The sequence below is a fragment of the Mytilus trossulus genome, chromosome 14, assembly GCF_036588685.1.
Source record: "Mytilus trossulus isolate FHL-02 chromosome 14, PNRI_Mtr1.1.1.hap1, whole genome shotgun sequence".
Lineage (NCBI taxonomy): Eukaryota > Metazoa > Mollusca > Bivalvia > Mytilida > Mytilidae > Mytilus > Mytilus trossulus.
The window spans coordinates 30,003,813-30,009,468 of NC_086386.1; positions in this window are offsets into that span (position 1 = coordinate 30,003,813).

Sequence of the window (5,656 nt, forward strand, 5' to 3'; positions counted from 1 at the left end):
TAGCGGGCTACCGCGGGTGTCAGTGTACGTGGTCGACCCGATACTGGGCTACCGCTGGTAAAGGGACGTGGACGGCCGTGCTAGCGGGCTACCGCGGGTATCGGTGTACGTGGTCGACCCGATAGCGGGCTACCGCGGGTAAAGGGACGTGGACGGCCTGGCTAGCGGGCTACCGCGGGTGTCAGTGTACGTGGTCGACCCGATAGCGGGCTACCGCTGGTAAAGGGACGTGAACGGCCTGGCTAGCGGGCTACCGCGGGTGTCAGTGTACGTGGTCGTCCCCAACCCGCGGTCGGTTAAGGCATGGAAAACAAAAATTAACAAGTCCCGCTTACGTCCTGACATTCGCGAAACCAGGTTAACGTATCGAGGAATACCATGCTTATGTCCATATGGTCCTGACATTCGCGAAACCAGGTTAACGTATCGAGGAATACCATGCTTATGTCCATATGGTCCTGACATTCGCGAAACCAGGTTAACGTATCGAGGAATACCATGCTTATGTCCATATGGTCCTGACACTCGCGAAACCAGGCTAACGTATCGAGGAATACCATGCTTATGTCCATATGGACCCTGACATTCGCGAACGAAACCAGGCTAACGTATCGAGGACTAAGGACAGCTCGGGTCCTGACACGGACTGGTTAGGGTTAGGGTTAGGGTTAGGGTTAGGGTTAGGGTTAGGGTTAGGGTTAGGGTTTAGGGTTAGGGTTAGGGTTAGGGTTAGGGTTAGGGTTAGGGTTAGGGTTAGGGTTAGGGTTAGGGTTTAGGGTTAGGGTTAGGGTTAGGGTTAGGGTTAGGGTTAGGGTTAGGGTTAGGGTTAGGGTTAGGGTTAGGGTTAGGGTTAGGGTTAGGGTTAGGGTTAGGGTTAGGGTTTTAGTTAGGGTTAGGGTTAGGGTTAGGGTTAGGGTTAGGGTTAGGGTTAGGGTTAGGGTTAGGGTTAGGGTTAGGGACGTGCATCGTCAAGAGGCGGCTTAGGGTTAGGGTGTACGATGCCTGCCTTTGTTCGTTACGTTACATGAAATGTGATCGTTTCATCGAGAGACCTGCTGTACTATTCTAACGTGCGGCTTCCCGATGAAAATTTCACCCTCGTAAAAAAGTTTTACCGAGGGTATAGTTTGAAGGCTTCGATGGTCGAGAGACCCGCGGTAGCCTGCCTGCGTCTAACGTGCGGCTTACCGATGAAAATTTCACCCTTGTAAAATTTTTTTTACCGAGGGTATAGTTTGACGGCCTCGATGGTCGAGAGACCCGCGGTAGCCTGTCCGCATCTAACGTGCGGCTTCCCGATGAACATTTCAGCCTTGTAAAATTTTTTACCGAGGGTACAGTTAGACGGCTTCGATGGTCGAGAGACCCGCGGTAGCCTGCCTGCGTCTAACGTGCGGCTTCCCGATGAACATTTCAGCCTTGTGAATTTTTTTTACCGAGGGTACAGTTAGACGGCTTCGATGGTCGAGAGACCCGCGGTAGCCTGCCTCGTCTAACGTGCGGCTTCCCGATGAACATTTCAGCCTTGTGAATTTTTTTTACCGAGGGTACAGTCAGACGGCTTCGATGGTCGAGAGACCCGCGGTAGCCTGCCTCGTCTAACGTGCGGCTTCCCGATGAACATTTCAGCCTTGTACATTTTTTTTACCGAGGGTACAGTTAGACGGCTTCGATCGATGGTCGAGAGACCCGCGGTAGCCTGCCTCGTCTAACGTGCGGCTTCCCGATGAACATTTCAGCCTTGTACATTTTTTTTACCGAGGGTACAGTTAGACGGCTTCGATCGATGGTCGAGAGACCCGCGTAGCCTGCCTCGTCTAACGTGCGGCTTCCCGATGAACATGTCAGCCTTGTAAATTTTTTTTTACCGAGGGTACAGTTAGACGGCCTCGATGGTCGAGAGATCCGCGGTAGCCTGTCCGCGTCTAACGTGCGGCTTCCCGATGAATATCTCAGCCTTGTCAATTTTTTTTACCGAGGGTACAGTTAGACGGCCTCGATGGTCGAGAGACCCGCGGTAGCTTGCCTGCGTCTAACGTACGGCTTCCCGATGGAAATTTCAGCCTTGTAAATTTTTTTTTACCGAGGGGATAGTTAGACGGCTCGATGGTCGAGAGACCCGCGGTAGCCTGCCTCGTCTAACGTGCGGCTTCCCGATGAACATTTCAGCCTTGTACATTTTTTTTTACCGAGGGTACAGTTAGACGGCCTCGATGGTCGAGAGATCCGCGGTAGCCTGTCCGCGTCTAACGTGCGGCTTCCGATGAACATTTCACCCTTGTAAAAAATTTTACCGAGGTAAAGTCAGACGGCCTCGATGGTCGAGAGACCCGCGGTAGCCTGCCTCGTCTAACGTGCGGCTTCCCGATGAACATGTCAGCCTTGTAAATTTTTTTTTACCGAGGGTACAGTTAGACGGCCTCGATGGTCGAGAGATCCGCGGTAGCCTGTCCTCGTCTAACGTGCGGCTTCCCGATGAACATTTCAGCCTGGTAAAAAAAATTCTACCGAGGGTACAGTTAGACGGCCTCGATGGTCGAGAGACCCGCAGTAGCTTGCCTGCGTCTAACGTGCGGCTTCCCGATGAACATTTCAGCCTTGTAAATTTTTTTTACCGAGGGTATATTTAGACGGCCTCGATGGTCGAGAGACCCGCGGTAGCCTGCCTCGTCTAACGTGCGGCTTCCCGATGAATATTTCAGCCTTGTCAATTTTTTTTACCGAGGGTACAGTTAGACGGCCTCGATGGTCGAGAGACCGCGGTAGCTTGCCTGCGTCTAACGTACGGCTTCCCGATGGAAATTTCAGCCTTGTAAATTTTTTTACCGAGGGGATAGTTAGACGGCCGATGGTCGAGAGACCCGCGGTAGCCTGTCCGCGTCTAACGTGCGGCTTCCCGATGAACATTTCAGCCTTGTACATTTTTTTTACCGAGGGTACAGTTAGACGGCCTCGATGGTCGAGAGACCCGCGGTAGCCTGCCTCGTCTAACGTGCGGCTTCCCGATGAACATTTCAGCCTTGTAAATTTTTTTACCGAGGGTACAGTTAGACGGCCTCGATGGTCGAGAGACCCGCGGTAGCCTGTCCGCGTCTAACGTGCGGCTTCCCGATGAACATTTCAGCCTTGTACATTTTTTTTACCGAGGGTACAGTTAGACGCCTCGATGGTCGAGAGACCCGCGGTAGCCTGCCTCGTCTAACGTGCGGCTTCCCGATGAACATTTCAGCCTTGTAAATTTTTTTTACCGAGGGTATAGTTAGACGGCCTCGATGGTCGAGAGACCCGCGGTAGCCTGTCCGCATCTAACGTGCGGCTTCCCGATGAACATTTCACCCTTGTAAAAATTTTTACCGAGGGTATAGTTTGAAGGCCTCGATGGTCGAGAGACCCGCGGTAGCCTGCCTCGTCTAACGTGCGGCTTCCCGATGAACATTTCAGCCTTGTAAATTTTTTTTACCGAGGGTATAGTTAGACGGCCTCGATGGTCGAGAGACCCGCGGTAGCCTGTCCGCATCTAACGTGCGGCTTACCGATGAACATTTCACCCTTGTAAAAAAATTTTACCGAGGGTATAGTTTGAAGGCCTCGATGGTCGAGAGACCCGCGGTAGCCTGTCCGCGTCTAACGTGCGACACCACGATGAAAATTTCACCCTCGTAAAAAAAATTTTACCGAGGGTATACTTTGCCGGCCTGGATGATCGAGAGACCCGCGATAGCCTGTCCGCGTCTAACGTGCGACACCACGATGAAAATTTCACCCTCGTAAAAAAATTTTACCGAGGGTATAGTTTGCCGGCCTGGATGATCGAGAGACCCGCGATAGCCTGTCCGCGTCTAACGTGCGACACCACGATGAAAATTTCACCCTCGTAAAATTTTTTTACCGAGGGTATACTTTGCCGGCCTGGATGATCGAGAGACCCGCGGTAGCCTGTCCGCGTCTAACGTGCGACACCACGATGAAAATTTCACCCTCGTAAAAATTTTTTACCGAGGGTATACTTTGCCGGCCTGGATGATCGAGAGACCCGCGATAGCCTGTCCGCGTCTAACGTGCGACACCACGATGAAAATTTCACCCTCGTAAAAATTTTTTACCGAGGGTATAGTTTGCCGGCCTGGATGATCGAGAGACCCGCGGTAGCCTGTCCGCGTCTAACGTGCGACACCACGATGAAAATTTCACCCTCGTAAAATTTTTTTACCGAGGGTATACTTTGCCGGCCTGGATGATCGAGAGACCCGCGATAGCCTGTCCGCGTCTAACGTGCGACAACCACGATGAAAATTTCACCCTCGTAAAAAAATTTTACCGAGGGTATAGTTTGCCGGCCTGGATGATCGAGAGACCCGCGGTAGCCTGTCCGCGTCTAACGTGCGACACCACGATGAAAATTTCACCCTCGTAAAATTTTTTTACCGAGGGTATACTTTGCCGGCCTGGATGATCGAGAGACCCGCGGTAGCCTGTCCGCGTCTAACGTGCGACACCACGATGAAAATTTCACCCTCGTAAAAAAATTTTACCGAGGGTAATAGTTTGCCGGCCTGGATGATCGAGAGACCCGCGGTAGCCTGTCCGCGTCTAACGTGCGACACCACGATGAAAATTTCACCCTCGTAAAATTTTTTTACCGAGGGTATACTTTGCCGGCCTGGATGATCGAGAGACCCGCGATAGCCTGTCCGCGTCTAACGTGCGACACCACGATGAAAATTTCACCCTCGTAAAAATTTTTACCGAGGGTATACTTTGCCGGCCCTGGATGATCGAGAGACCCGCGTAGCCTGTCCGCGTCTAACGTGCGACAACCACGATGAAAATTTCACCCTCGTAAAAAATTTTACCGAGGGTATAGTTTGCCGGCCTGGATGATCGAGAGACCCGCGGTAGCCTGTCCGCGTCTAACGTGCGACACCACGATGAAAATTTCACCCCCGTAAAAAAAATTTTAACGAGGATATAGTTTGCCGGCTTTAGACTGACTCCGCGATGCAGCGAGGAGAGCTAAGGCAGCTCGCCTGCGTGTCTTACGGGCTTAAACTGACTCCTCGATGGATGCAGCGAGGAGAGAAAAGGAAGGCAGGCAACAGAGTCGACGCGGGGCCACTAAGCTAATCTGCCCGCTGTGCACCAGCAAACGTACGTACACCTTTTTAAGAAAGCCTAGGGTGGGAATCGAACCCACGTACGTCAACTCCGTTGTCGGCCCTCCCCGTGTCTCTCTCAGTACATCAGGAAAAAAAAAAAAGTCTCCGGCCTGAGAGATTTTTCTGAAAAATCGACAAAGTCCAGAAACACCCCCTCCCAGGCCGCGAAACATACCAAAAAAAAAAATAAATAAATAAACAAAAAAAATAATAATAAAGTCGTACTTAGCCGAGTCCGCCACACGCACATCACCGCGATGTCGAGTATCGAGACTGGTAAGCCGTTTTGGCCTCTTTTTGGGCCGCCGCCTCCCCCGTAGAGGGAGACAGCCAGCAACCAAAAATAGGGGCCAGCCAAAAAAGCAGATGTGTCCGTCTGAAGCGGACAAATCTACTAGTCAAAAGGCTTAGTCTCAATAGATCGCAGTGAGGTGGCTGCTCTACTAAGTACGACACCCCGACAGAGAGCTAGGTCGTCTACGAATGATTTTACACCTCTG